The following is a 15,884-nucleotide window of genomic DNA, read 5'->3' on the forward strand; positions in this document are numbered from 1 at the left end:
ACATCTTCCTGCACACAAACAATCACAAGAGGTGTTTTCCTCCAGAACGCAGCACACATAGAAAAAGGAGAAAGGAGGAGAAATAAAGATATTTCTTCTTGTTGCGCCTCCCTTACACCTCCCCTGGGGAGGCATAGGCTTTTGACACATTCCCAGTTTATGAAATCTCATAAGTCTGGTAATGTGTCAAATGCCATGAATGTTACTTGGGAACACCCACTTTAATGCCCAGGGCATGCCTTCCAATCACAGGGCTAGTGACTTGCTCTGCGTTGCTTCAGTCCATATCTACAAGGCCATGAATAGCTACACAGGGTGGCTTTCTGTGGCCTTGTAGATACGGTCCAGTAGTGTGCGCTGCCAGACCATCTCTGAAACTAACATTCTGGCCGCACACAGGGGCTTGTAAATAAGCCGTGGGTTTTGGAACAAATCCTTCTGTGAGTTTGTTCATTAGGGACAGATTGAATCATGAGGCCAAGTTCACAAAAGCAAATGAAACAAATTTAGCAAAAATGTCAAAAGCAAAATGAATTGGAAAGTAAATAAAAATTGGCTAAACAATTCCAGTGACGTTCAATGGAAAATAGCTAATGTAGATCAATATGGAACGTACTGCAAGTACATCATAAAAATCTTGCCTAGGTGTCTCAAGGGACTTTTCAGTCATCTGAAAAGTTATCTACCTTGCAAATGTAAATTATCGGATTGGAGTGATAGGGATGGTGTATTTAATAAAGATAGTGATTCCACTTTCAATTCACACTCTTCTTTATGTCAACAATTCTAGTTTATAGATTTTGCCCAAATCATTTTTGAGCCTTTCTGTTCCCTATCCAATATTCTATATTGGTTTTTTTCAATATGGGTTTTAAATTTTACAGAGTCATTTAATGATCATTCTGTTGAGTAGATTTACATTTACTGTATATCTAATGTATTGCATTTTTTAAAATAAATCTGTGAGTTATTTGGAGCAAAAATTTAAACAAAATGATTGGTCCAAAGATTTCTTTCTGGGGGAGAGCCACATGTGTTTGGTTCTTCACATAGAAATATAAAATCAAAGATGAAAAAACTCCAGGTGATGGAAGGTGATTTGTAATGGGCATTGTATTGTGCACGGATATCAGATGATCTCACATACTTCTTCTGAGTAGGCATAGCGCTTTTTGTTAAATTTACTGTTCTTTCCATCATCAGATTCAGACCTTGTAGGGCTTTGCAGGGTAACTTTCAGCTTATCAGAATTCATGGTTTGCAAGTGCTGTATGAGCCTCAATCAAATAAATTCTGCTAGAGGAGGCAGGTGGAGGTTTGTTTTCATCAGACACATGCAGGCACTAACCTTTGACCTTCTGGTAGAAGGTCATGATTTCAATAGTTTCTTAGTAGTTAGGTTTTATTATCTGGAATGTATAGTCTGACCCTACCAATACAATCAGCCATAGTAATCCACAGAGTTCCCGCAAAGCAGTCGGTTATACCAAGTCATCTGCCTAGCTCTACATCAGTGTATAGCCAGGAACAGAACGGAAGGCATCAACATGTTTCTGATATCAGAATTGCTCACTGAGGTTCCCACTTTAGTCTCTTGGCGCCCACACAGATCTCCAATTAACCGAGTCACCAACTGTAAGCAGGTACAGTAAAGGATCAGCAGAGTTATCATATGATGTCATAGTGCTAACCCTCAGAGCTGTCTAGTCTAACTCTACTGGGAGAGATTAGATTTTATCAATATATTAATGATATAGAAGTTAGCATATGGTGACTAATTAACCTACATTTAAAGTCTTAACAGAGAAAAATAACATGAGTTGTAAAATGTGCACGTTTGAATTATGGTGAACCATGTGGCCAGTATTCGTATTAAATACTACGTTTTAACATGAGAGTTTTGCATTCATATTAAATGAAGTACAAATGTGAATTAATATTAAAAGTGTTATTGAAAGTAATAAATGAAAATGAATTCATTGTATTTATATTGAAATAAATACATTTCATTAATGCAAGTTTCATGTGTGCAGAAAAATAAAAGCACATTTAAATTAGTTCTTGCATGTTATAAATAATGTTTGCAATTGAATAATTTGCTTTGCATATTTGAATTGTAAGGTGCGCAATAGGTTTATTAATGTATTGAATGTATTAAGGCTTTTTAGCTTGACTAGGCCTGAAAGGTTCATTTTGCAGCAGTAATGGGAAATCACTTGTTTATTCTGTGCCCTTTGAACTGAATTATTTTCGTAGGTTGTTAATGTGATGTTGAATGTTCTTTTGTACTGAAGGCAAGAAACATGTTTTAGAATTAACAATGTTGCACTATTTCTAGTTCTAGTTCTAGTTGTCGAAGGGGACAGGAAATTCAAAATTCAATGTGAAGCAGGTTTAGTTTTGTGAGAGAAAACTTTCAAGTAACAAATAACGAGAGAATGTAATATTTTGTCAGAAATGTGAAATCATACAGATGACCATGCACTTTTACTGAGAAGATCTAGAAAGGATGCAAATTTGATGGTGCCATCTGCAGTCATTGGATGCTACATGTGACATCTGAAGTACACCCACCTGAATAACAAATGAATGGATTGATGAGTTAGCTCTAATTGAAGTGAATTCAGTCCTAGAGAAGCCTTGTCTTCTGCCTCAAAGCTGTCCTGAATCCTGTTTGAGAATGCTGTCACACTCTATTTCTTTAAGTCCCCAGATGAGTTTTCTCATCTTAGTTTATGTTGCCCTATTCTGTTATGCGGTTCAGTACTAATATGACCAACTAATTCAGAACTGCTGATTTGTCCTGTGTGCAGCTTGTGTTCTGCACTGTCCTGATGCTGCTGTCAACTGACGCTGGAAGAAGGGGACCGTCCTGCTTGATGATTCATCACTGTATGCTGTCCCATGAGGAGAAGTATAACTTTGTGTGGTTTCTTGTTTCCTTTTCAGTTGGGTACTTACACCAGCACATATTTGTAGTACGTTGCCTTAGTTAGATGTTTTTCCAAATTATGTTTCCTCTTTTTATTTTTGCTTTTGTCCGCATGTGTTAGTCCGTTCCCACACATGCAAGTCCAAATTTGTGTTAGTGATAGGAATAACCCAGCCCTAAAACCTGAAATCTGAAATTGATTGTGAAAAACTGTATTTTGATGATTTACTGATGTTACCATCATCTGCTTTGAATTCTAACAATAATGTGCATATTGTGTTGTTACAAATTTATATTATTCTTTTGTAGTGTTTAACAGTTGTTAGACCTGACAGCCTCTGGGTGGTCACCCTTAACTTTTTGCATGCCTCCTTCCACCTTTTAAATACTGGTTTTGCGGGTTTTAAGACTCGGCGCACTTTACCACTGCTAACTAGTGCAAAAGTGCATATGTTCTCTCGCTTTAAACATGGTAACATTGGATCATGCCCAATTGGATTATTTAATTTACTTATAAGACCCTAGTAAAGTGCACTATGTGTGCCCAGGGCCTGTAGATTAAATGCTACTAGTGGGCCTGCAGCACTGATTGTGCAACCCCCTTAATAGCTCCTTAACCTTGTCTCAGGCCTGCCATTGCAAGGCCTGTGTGTGCAGTTACATTGCGATTCGACTTGGCATTTAAAAGTACTTGCCAAGCCTAAAACTCCTCTTTTTCTACATATATGTCACTCCTAAGGTATGCCCTAGGTAACTCATAAGTCAGGAGGTTGTGTAGGCAAAAGGCAAGACATGTACCTGTACAGATTACATGTCCTGGTAGTGTAAAACTTCTAAATTAGTTTTTACACTGCTTGAGGCCTGCTCCCTTCATAGGCTAACATTGGGACTCCTTGTGCGGTGAAAATGAATGCACAGCCTGCCAGGAATGATGCACAGCCTGCACAGCTGTCAAAGATTCACCGCATGCCGAACCGGAAAGACGCAGCCAGACTTGACAATGAGAAGATCGTTGCATCGCCAGCGTACTGACCGGAAATTTGATGCACAGCCCCCTGGATCGACGAACAGCAAAGCCAGAACAACGCAGCCCGACCTCCAGAGAGGAATCGACGAGGCGTCTGCCGTGCAGTAGGAATTTCCACGCAACGCCCACCGGATGGACGCAGCCCCTGTGACTTCATCCTGTCAGCGCTGGTAATCCACGCATCATCCCCGGGGCGCCCAAAAAGCCTCCAACCCGAAGAGGATCCACGACCGTGCGCCGGAAATCGATACAGCCGTCCCTGTGTGAAAACTAAACAACCCATCGCTGTGTGTGTCCCGAGAAATTGACCACACCCCTTTTGTTTCCACGCAACTCCTTCTCTGCAGTTCTTTGCATAGATTTTGCACGCGAACCAGGTACTTTCTGCTTGAAAGAGAAATGTATTGCTTTTTAAAGACTAAAGAGACTTTATATTACTTTTATAGTGATATCTCAACACATACATAATGCATTGTAATTGTTTTGACCTGCATCTTATCAGATAAATATTATATATTTTTCTAAACACTGTGTGGTTTATTTTTGTGGTGCTATACTGTGCTATTGCATGATTTATTGCACAACTACTTTACACATTGCCTTCTAAGTTAAGCCTGACTGCTCTGTGCCAAGCTGCCAGAGGGTGGGCACAGGATAATTTGGATTATGTGTGACTTACACTGACTAGAGTGAGGGTCCTTGCTTGGACAGGGGGTAACCTGACTTCCAACCAAAGACCCAATTTTTGACATTGGTGATCAGCAGTGAGGATAGGACTTGTATTTGTGCAGTGACATATCTTTTTTTTTGCAAATTCGTTTTCGGTCTCAAGCTGGGAATTAAGATTTTGACCTAGCCATGCTGGAGACATACACTGCCAAACAGATGAAATGGTTCTGCAGGGATATGCGAGTACCCACCCAAGGACCCTCCAGAAAGGAGGAATTTCAAATGGCGCCGAGGGCCTGGGCAGAAGCCCATTCAGAGGAGGATGCTGAGGAGGCGGGTCCAGAGGATGGCCCTCAGAAGATTTTCTGCCATCAGTGGATAATTTTACCACTGCAATTGTGTCCCCTGCCAAACCAGAGAACAGTGTCTCTGATCAGGGCTTGACCACAGAGGAAAGGAGAGAGGAGAGGGGATTTCAATTGCAAATGGCAAGGTTAAAAATTGAAGCTCAACAGGAGGAAAGGAGGGCAGAGAGAGAAGCAAAAGCAGCTGAGAGAGCCTTGGCTGCAAAGAAGCTTTTGTTGGCTCATGAACTGAGCCTCAAGGAGCTGGAGAACAAGGCGAGACAGTCTGAGTTCAGCAGTGATGGTGACAGCATACGTGCTCCTTACACTAGATCCACATGATCAGAAAGTCTATGCACCCATGAAAGCCGCTTTACTGGCCAAGTTTGGGCTGACCCCTGAAAAATACCGTCAGAGGTTTAGGGACAGCACCAAACGTTCCACACAGACTTGGGTAGATAGATTTGATTTCTCCAATAAGACACTGAATGGATGGGTGCGGGCAGCAAACTAAATGATTACAAATGGTTATATGATTTGATGCTGAGAGAGCATATGCTCAGTATTTCTTTTACAGAGTTGCGCCAGCACTTAGTAGACAGTAAGCTGACTGTTTTTAGGAAGCTTGCTGAGGAGGCAGACCCCTGGGTTAGCACCAGAGTGTCTAAAAGGGTATCTGGAGGGACACCCATAAAGTTCGTTAGGGTTCCCAACAGAAGAAAGCGGGATGAGAAAAACTTAAAGATAAGGAACTCTCAAAAGACCCTCAAAACAATTCCCAAGGGGGTGGTGGTAACCATTCCTCTTCTAAGTTTGGGAAGAATCCAGGGTACTTCAAGAAGAAGATATGGAAGTTCATCCCCAAATGCTTAGAGTGCTACCAGCTTGGACACTCTAACAGCGACTCCCAGTGTTCCAAGAGGGCACAGCCCACCACTGGAGGGCAGACACCTGGGTTGGCTAGTGTAGCGCTCGGGGGGGAGACAGTCCCAGTTAGCTTTGGGGGCAGGCAGAGGTGTCACTAGTATCCCTGGGAGATAAGGAGATGGTGCCTAAAGCCCACATGCCTGTCAATACTTCAAAGTATAGGCAGTGGGTCACCATTGATGGGCAAAGAGTGGAAGCTCTGCATGACAAAGGAGCCAGTATGACTACTGTCAAGAGTCAGCTGGAGTAAGCAGAACAGATAGTCCCTAATACATTCCACCAGTTTATAGTTGCTGATAATCGTGAGAGTCACCCACTGGTGGCTCTGGTTCCCTTTGAGTGGGAGGGTCTCTGGTACTCTCAAAGTAGCTCTGAGTCCTGTCATGCCTGTATATTGTCTGTTAGGCAATGATCTTGAGCATACTGCCTGGAAGGAGGTAGAGCTCAGATCCCACCTGGAGATGTTAGGTTTGCCTGAGTGGGTCTGCATGACCACAAGGTCCATGGCTGCCAGAGAAGGGAGTCAAGGGCGTCCAGAGCCTGGAAAAATGGCCCAGACAGCTGAAAAGAGAAAGGGCAAGAGGCGCGGTGTAGGAAATTGGCTCTGTATATACTATCTCAAAGTGAGAGATAGTGTGCACAGAGTCCAAGGGTTCCCCTCAGAGGTTGATATTGACAAAATTAGATAATACTAATGCTCTATTTTGTGGTAGTGTGGTTGAGCAGTAAGCTTATCAGAGGGTAGTGTTAAGCATTTTTTGTACACACACTGGCAATAAATGAGGAACACACACTCAAAGACTTAACTCCAGGCCAATAGTTTTTATATAGAAAAATATATTTTCTTAATTTATTTTGGAACCACACAATTCAAGATTTGAGGTAAGTACATAAAATGCAAGGTAAGTATAGAACTTTAATTTAAAACAGTAGTATACACAGTTTAGGTTAAAATGGCAATGAGCTATTTTAAAAGTGGACACAGTGCAAAAATGAACAGTTCCTGGGGGAGGTAAGTTTGGTTAAGTCTCCCAGGTAAGTAAAGCACTTACACAGTCAGTGTCCTGGGCATAGGCAGCCCACCATTGGGGTTCAAGGCAACCCCAAAGCCACCACACCAGCAACACAGGAATGGTCAGGTGCAGAGGTCAAAGGAGGGCCCAAACCACATAGGTGGCTATGAAGAACAGGGGTGCTCTTGACCTAGTCTGCTTACAGGTTAGTACCTGCGTCCTCGGGGAGCAGAACAGGGGTTTTTTGTAGAGCACTAGGGGGGGGGGACACAAGCCCACAAAACATACCCTCAACGGCACTGGGGTGGCAGGGTGCAGTAGGCAAAGTAGGCATCGGGTTTGCTATTGAAAGCAATGGAGGGACCCGGGGGTCACTTAGGCGATGCAGGCAGGGCACAGGGGGGCTTCTTGGGCCAGCCACCGACTGGGCTAGGATGATGGGCACCTGCTGGTCACTCCTACACTGGTAGGTGGTTAATCTCGGTCCCGGGGGCTGCGGGTGCAGTGCTTGGTCCAGGCGTTGGTCCCTTTGTTACCAGGCAGTCGCGGTCAGGGGGAGCCTCTGGATCCTCTCTGCAGGCGTCACTGTGGGGGTTTATGGGGGTCGACTCAAGGTGCCAACGTCGTAGTAGTAGCCTAGGAGTCCTCTCTGCGGTGTTGGTTCTCCTGAACTCGAGCCAGGGGCGTCTGGTGCAGAGTGTGAAGTCTCACGCTTCCGGCGGGAAGAGAGAGTTCTTTAAAAGTTGCTTCTTTGTTGCAAAGTTGTTGCAGGTTTTGAACAGTGCCGCTGTTCTCAGCAGTTTCTTGGTCCTTCAGGTTCAGGGCAGTCCTCTGAGTCCTCAGAGGTCGCTGGTTCCTGTCGGATGCATCGCTGTGCAGGTTCTTTGAGTCTGGAGACAGGCCGGTAGGGCTGGGGCCAAGTCAATTGTCCTCTTTGTCGTCTCTGCGGGGCTTTCAGGTCAGCATTCCTTCTTGTTGTTGCTGGTTGCAGGAATCTGATTTCCTGGGTTCAGGGTCACCCCAAAATACTAAATTTAGGGGTGCGTTTAGGTCTGGGGGGCAGTAGCCAATAGCTAATGTCCTGGAGGGTGGCTACACCCATTTTGTGCCTCCTCCCTGAGGGGAAGGGGGCACATCCCTACACTTATTGGGGGAATCCTCCAAACACAAGGTGGAGGATTTCTAAAGGGAGGGGTCACCTCGGCTCAGGACACCTTAGGGGCTGTCCTGACTGGTAGGTGACTCCTCCTTGTTTTTCTCAATATCTCCTCCAGCCTTGCCGCCGAAAGTAGGGTCAGTGGCCGGAGGGTCAGGCATCTCCACTAGTTGTGATGCCCTGGAGTGCTGTCACAAAAGCATGAGCCTTTGAGGTTCACCACCAGGTGTTACAGTTCCTGCAGGGGGGAGGTGAGAAGCACCTCCACCCAGTACAGGCTTTGTTCCTGGCCACAGAGAAACAAAGGCACTAACCCCATGTGGCCAGAAACTCTTCTGGTTGTGGCAGGCTGCCAGAAACTGGTCAGCCTAGCATTAGGAGTTAGACTGGTATTCAGGGGGCATCTCTAAGATGCCCTCTAGGTGTATTTTACAATAAACCCCACACTGGTATCAGTGTACATTTATTGTGCTGAGCAGTTTGACACCAAACTTCCCAGATTTCAGTGTAGCTATTATGGAACTGTGGAGTTCATAATTGACAGACTCCCAGACCATATACTCTTTATGGCTACCTTGCACTTACAATGTCTAAGGTTTTGCTAACACACTGTAGGGGCATAGTGTTCATGCACTTAGGATGTCACCTGTGATATAGTGCACCCTGCCTTAGGGCTGTAAGGCCTGCTAGAGGGGTGACTTACCTATGCCACAGGCAGTGCGAGGTGAGCATGGCACCCTGAGGAGAGTGCCATGTCGACTCAGTCATTTTCTCCCCACCAGCACACACAAGCTGTGAAGCAGTGTGCATGTGCTGAGTGAGGGGTCCCCAGGGTGGGGTGCTGCAGCCCATAGATACCTTCCCTGGCCACAGGGCCCTTGGTACCAGGGGCACCATTTACAAGGGAGTTATCCGGGTGCCAGGGCTGTGCTAATTGTGGGAACAAAGGTACAGTTTAGGGAAAGAACACTGGTACTGGGGCCTGGTTAGCAGGGTCCCAGCACACTTTCAATCATAAATGGCAATGACAAAAGGCAAGATGTTATGGGGTAACCATGTCAGGGAAGGCATTTCCTTACACAATCCCCCCAAACGAAAGAGGATGAGACTAACCTTTCCCAAGAAAGTCTTAATTTTCTAAGTGGAAGAACCTGAAAAGGCCATCTACATTGGCATGGGCAGTCCCAGGTCTGTGTTCCACTACAAAGTCCAATCCCTGTAGGGATATGGACCACATCAACAGTTCATGGTTTTCTCCTTTCATTTGCATCAGCCATCTGAGAGGTCTGTGGTCAGTTTGAACTGTGAAGTGAGTACCAAAAATGTATGGTCTCAACTTCTTCAGGGACCAAACCACAGCAAAGGCCTCCCTCTCAATGGCACTCCAATGCTGCTCCCTGGGGAGTAACCTCCTGCTAATAAAAGCAACAGGCTATTCAAGGCCATCGTCATTTGTTTGGGACAGGACTGCTCCTATCCCATGCTAAGAGGCATCAGTCTGCACAAAGAACTGCTTGGAATAATCTGGAGCTTTCAAAACTGGTGCTGTACACATAGCTTGCTTCAGGGTGTCAAAAGCCTTTTGAAAGTCCACGGTCCAGTTAACTTTCTTGGGCATTTTCTTAGCAGTCAGTTCTGTGAGGGCTGTCACTATTGATCCATATCCCTTCACAAACCTCCTATAGTACCCAGTCAAGCCAAGGAATGCCCTGACTTGAGTCTGGGTTTTTGGAGCTACCCAGTCCAGAATAGTCTGGATCTTGGGTTGGAGTGGCTGGCCTTGGCCTCTACCTACAAGGTGTCCCAGGTAAACCACAGTTCCCTGCCCTATCTGAAGTTTAGATGCCTTGACAGAGAGGCCTGCTGCTTGCAGGGCCTGCAAAACCTTCTTCAGGTGGACCAGGTGATCCTGCCAGTTGGAGCTAAAGACAGCAATATCATCAAGATAAGCTGCACTAAAGGATTCCAAGCCAGCAAGGACTTGATTCACCAACCTTTGGAAGGTTGCAGGGACATTATTTAAGCCAAAGGCATCACAGTAAACTGGTAGTACCCATCAGGTGTAGAGAATGCTGTTTTCTCTTTTGCTTCAGGTGACATTTTTATTTGCCAGTACCCTGCTGTCAAGTCAAAGGTACTTGAGTATTTGTCTGCACATAATTTGTCTATGATCTCATCTTCCCTTGGGATAGAGTGAGCATCTGTCTTGGTGACAGAGTTGAGCCCTCTGTAGTCCACACAAAACCTCATCTCTTTCTTGCCATCTTTGGTGAGAGGTTTGGGGACCAAGACCCCTGGGCTAGCCCAGGGACTGTCAGAGTGCTCAATCACTCCCAACTCCAGCATCTTGTGGACTTCCACCTTGATGTTTTCTTTGACTTGGTCAGACTATCTGAATGTTTTATTCTTGACAGATATACTGTCTCCTGTGTCCACATCATGGGTACACAGGTGTCTCTGACTAGAAGTCAAGGAAAAGAGCTCAGAAATCTGCTGGAGGACTTCCCTGCAGTCAGCCTGCTGTTGGCCAGAGAGTGTGTCTGAATAGATCACTCCATCTACTGAGCCATCTTTAGGGTCAGTGGAGAGGAGATGAGGGAGAGGTTCACTCTCTCCTTCCTGGTCCTCATCTGTAACCATCAACATGTTTACCTCTGCCCTGTCATGAAAGAGTTTAAGTCGGTTAACATGGATTACCCTCTTGGGCGTCCTGCTAGTGCCCAGGCCCACCAGGTAGGTGACCTGGCTCTTCTTTTCTAGCATTCGATAAGGGCCACTCCATTTGTCCTGAAGTGCCCTGGAAGCCACGGGCTCCAGAACCCAGACTTTCTGCCCTGGCTGAAATTTAACTATAGCAGCCTTTTGGTCGTACCAAAACTTCTGGAGTTGTTGGCTGGCCTCAATTTTTTTGCTTGCCTTTTCCATGTACACTGCCATCCTTGAACGTAGGCCTAGTATATAGTCCAACACCACATCTTGTTTAGGCTCACGGAGAGGTCTCTCCCAGCCTTCTTTTACAAGTGCCAGTGGTCCCCTAACAGGATGGCCAAACAGAAGCTCAAACGGGGAAAACCCTACTCCCTTCTGTGGCACCTCTCTGTAGGCGAAAAGCTGGCATAGCAAGAGGACATACCATCTCCTTTTGAGCTTTTCAGGGAGCCCCATGATCATGGCCTTCAATGTCTTGTTAAATCTTTCAACAAGACCATTGGTTTGTGAATAGTATGGTGTGGGGAATTTATAGGTCACCCAACACTCATTCCACATGTGCTTTAGGTAAGCTGACATGAAGTTGGTACCTCTGTCAGAAACCACCTCCTTAGGAAATCCCACTCTGGTAAAAATACCAATGAGCGCTTTAGCTACTGCAGGAGCAGTAGTGGACCTAAGGGGAATTGCTTCAGGGTACTTGGTAGCATGATCCACTACTACCAGAGTATATTGGTTCCTTGATGCTGTGGGAGGTTCAAGTGGACCCACTATGTCTACTCCCACTCTCTCAAGGGGGACCCCCACCACTGGAAGTAGAATGAGGGAGGCCTTTGGACGGCCACCTGTCTTACCACTGGCTTGACAGGTGACACAGGAGGTGCAAAACTCCTTCACCTCCTGGGACATATTGGGCCAGTAGAAATGGTTGACTAATCTCTCCCAAGTTGTGGTTTGTCCCAAATGCCCAGCAAGGGAAATGTCATGGGCTAAGGTCAGAATGAGGTCCCTAAACTCCTGAAGCACTACCATTCTCCTAGTGGCACCAGGTTTTAGATCTCTTGCCTCAGTGTAAAGGAGCCCATCTTCTCAATAGACCCGGTGGGTTCCACTGACGGTTCCTTTTTCTTGCTCAGCTGCTTGCTGTCTTAGGCCTTCAAGAGAGGGACAAGTTTCTTGCCCCTTACACAGCTGTTCCCTTGAGGGTCCCCCTGGGTCCAAGAGCTCAACCTGGTAAGGCTCCAGCTCCATGGATAGGACATCTTCCTGGGAAGAGAGGTTCTGTTTCTGTTGCTGTGTTGAAGCTAGTTCCCCAGTCTTCTTCCCTTTTCTCTTGGAAGGTTAGGCCATTATTCCAGACTCCAATACTTCTTTTTCACCCTGAGCCCTGCTCTGTGCCCTTGTCTTGACACACACCAGTTCAGGGATACCCAGCATGGCTGCATGGGTCTTGAGCTCTACCTCAGCCCATGCCGAGGACTGCAGATCATTCCCTAGAAGACATTCTACTGGAATTGCAGAGGAGACTACCACCTGTTTCAGGCCAGTGACACCTCCCCATTCTAAAGTTACCATTGCCATGAGATGGACTTTAGTTTGATTGTCAGCATTAGTGACTGGATATGTCTGTCCAGCCAGGTACTGTCCTGGGGAAACCAGTTTGTTTGTCAAAATTGTGACACTGGCACCTGTATCCCTCAGGGCTTCTACTCTAGTTTCATTGATTAAGAGTTGCTGCCTGTATTTTTGCATGTTAGGTGGCCAGGCAGCAAGTGTGGCTAAATCCGCCCCACCCTCAGAGACTAATGTACCTTCAGTGTGAACCCTGATTTGCTCTGGGCACACTGTTGTTCCCACCTGGAGACTGGCTATTCAGTACTAAATGGAGTAGTATTTGTTGTGGGACTTTTCTTTGGACAGGCCTTGTCTCCAGTTTGGTTTCCATGCTGACTACAATTTCAACACCAGGCCTTCTTGGGATCAAAGTTTTTACCATTATACCCATTTGTGGACTGTGAAGAGGTTCTGGGCCCACCCGCTTGAGCAGGTTTTTGGAGCCCTGTAGAAGACTCTTTACTTTTGCCCTTGGATGTCTCACAGTTGTGACCCCTTTCTTTTGGTCACCCCCTGTGGAAATCTTGGTCGGCCTAGACTTGAACCAGTGGTCTGCCTTCTTTCCCAATTCTTGGGGAGAAATTGGACCTAGGTCTACCATATGTTGATGCAGTTTATCATTGAAGCAATTACTTAACAGATGTTCCTTCATAAACAAGTTACACAGCCCATCATAATCACTTACACCACTGCCAGTTATTCAGCCATCTAGTGTTTTGACTGAGAAGTCAACAAAATCAGCACAGGTCTGGCTCGAGGATTTTTGAGCCCCCCTGAACATAATCCTGTACTCCTCCATTGAGAATCCAAAGCCCTCAGTCAGGTCATATGAGGTCATAGGATTCTGCATCTTTACCAGAGAGAGTGAGGAGTCTATACCTACACTTTCCAGTGAACATTTCCCAAAGAAGAGCACCCCAGTGAGATCTGTTTACTTTTCTGGTTGCACAAGCCCTCTCAAAAGCTGTGAACCACTTGGTGATGTCATCCATCAGCATCTTCATATTTAGTTACAATCCCTTTGGGGATTTGTAGGATGTCAGTATTCTCTCTGACCCTATTTATGTTGCTGCCACCATTGATGGGAGTTAAACCCATCTCTTGTCTTTCCCTTTCTATGGCTAGGGGCTACTTCTCCAAAGCCAATCTTTTGGCCATCCTGGCTAACAGAAGGTCATCTTCATTGAGGCTGCCCTCAATGCTTTCCAGAGGTACTGGTCTCCCCTGTGGAAGAACCAGGCTCTCTGACTATGATTTGTGGAGTCAGGGTTTGAGGGTCCCTGTTCTCCCTGGTTAGGATAGGAGGGGGGAATTCATCCTCCTGTTCACTAACTTTCCCATCTGAAGGAGTATCCTCAGAGGGGTGGTCCCTTGTGAACTCTTCCAAAAGCTCCTGGAGCTTTACTTTGTTTGGGTTGGACCCAGTTTTTCTCTTTTTAAGTTTACAGAGATACCTTAACTCTGACTTCCCTAGATGCAGGTAAGGGGTGAGGTTGAGATCCACCACCATCTCATCTGTATTCGACATTATCACTCTAAAATTTGGGATTACTTTTTAAGAATCTAAAAACTACTTCTAGAACTTAAATCCAAGCTTTTACAACCTTTTAAACTGTAAAATAAATGCTAACAGGGACTTATACAAGGCCCTGGCAGGAAATGTAAACATTTAGAAAAATAGTTCAAATTGCAAAAATCAATTTCTAATGAGAATTTTGGGAATTTAGTTGTGTGATCAGGTATTGGCTGAGTAGTCCAGCAAATGCAAAAACTTAGACCCCACCACTAATCCACCAATGTAGGAAGTTGGCTCTGTATTTACTATCCCAAAGTGAGAGATAGTGTGCACAGAGTCCAAGGGTTCCCCTTAAAGGTTGATAGTGGCAAAATTAGATAATACTAATGCTCTATTTTGTGGTAGTGTGGTCGAGCATTAGGCTTATCAGAGGGTAGTGTTAAGCATTAGTTGTACACACACAGGCAATAAATGAGGAACACACACTCAAAGACTCAACTCCAGGCCAACAGTATTTATATAGAAAAATATATTTTCTTAATTTATTTTTAGAACCACAAGATTCAAGATGTGAGGTAAGTGCATAAAATGCAAGGTACTTCACACAGGTAAGTATAGAACTTTGATTTAAAACAGTAGTACACACAGTTTAGGTTAAAACGGCAATAAGCTATTTTAAAAGTGGAAACAGTGCAAACATCAACAGTTCCTGGGGGATGTAAGTCTGGTCAAGTTTCTCAGGTAATTAAAGCGCTTACACAGTCAGTCTCCTGGGCATAGGCAGCCTATCGTTGGGGGTTCAAGGCAACCCCAAAGCCACTGCACCAGCAACACAGGACTGGTGAGGTGCAGAGGTCAAAGGAGGGCCCAAAACACATAGGCGCCTATGAAGAACAGGGGTACTCTGGTCCTAGTCTGCTTATAGGTAAGTACCTGCGTCCTCTGGGAGCAGACATGTTTTTTTTTTTAGAGCACTGGGGGGGGGGGCACACAAGCCCACAAAACACACCCTCAGCGGCACAGGGGCGGCCGGGCGCAGCAGGCAAAGTAGTTGTCGGGTTTGCTCTTGAAAGCTATGGAGAGACCCAGGGGTCAGTTAGGCGATGCAGGCAGGGCACGGGGGGCTTCTCAGGCCAGCCACCGAAGGGGCTAGGATGAGGGCCGCCTACTGGTCACTTCTGCACTGGTAGGTGGTTCCTCTCGGTCCTGGGGGCTGCAGAGAAGTTCTCTTCCCTGTTTTCCTTTATTCCTGGACTCACCCACCTGTGTGTCCATGATATTGACATGGGAGACAGTGCCCCTGTAAAGAACAACATTTACAGGTTGTCAGATAAGTTGAAGGCCAGCATCAAGGAGGAGGTTTCCAAGATGTTGGCCCTAGGGGTGATGAAGGAGTGGTATGACCGGAAGGCCACTCTGGTCGAGTGCTCACCTGGAGACAAGGTTAGGGTAATGGAGCCAGTAGAGCCTAGAGCTCTCCAGGACCACTGGTCTGGCCCATTTGAAGTCAAGGAGCGGAAGGGGAAGGCCACTTACCTAGTGGACCTCAAGACCCCTAGACACCCCCTAAGGGTTCTCCACCATAAAAGGCTCAAGCCTCATTTTGCGAGGTCTGATGTCAGTATGCTCCTGGTGACAGAGGAGGGCCGGGAAGAGGAGAGTAAACCTCTCCCGACCTCCTCTCAGCCAAAGAAGGTGATTGGAGGGTGTCCATCTCTCTGACTCCCTGACTCTAGATCAGAGAGGAGACTGCTACGAATTGTTGGAGAGGTTCTCTTCCCTGTTTTCCCTTATTTCTGGACTCACCCACCTGTGTGTCCATGATATTGACACGGGAGACAGTCCCCCTGTAAAGAACAACATTTACATGTTGTCAGATAAGTTGAAGGCCAGCATCAAGGAGGAGGTTTCCAAGATGTTGACCCTAGGGGTTATTGAGAAGTCCAGCAGTCCTTGGGCCAGCCCTGTGGTGCTGGT

The sequence above is a fragment of the Pleurodeles waltl genome, chromosome 2_2, assembly GCF_031143425.1.
Source record: "Pleurodeles waltl isolate 20211129_DDA chromosome 2_2, aPleWal1.hap1.20221129, whole genome shotgun sequence".
In the NCBI taxonomy this organism is placed as follows: Eukaryota; Metazoa; Chordata; class Amphibia; order Caudata; family Salamandridae; genus Pleurodeles; species Pleurodeles waltl.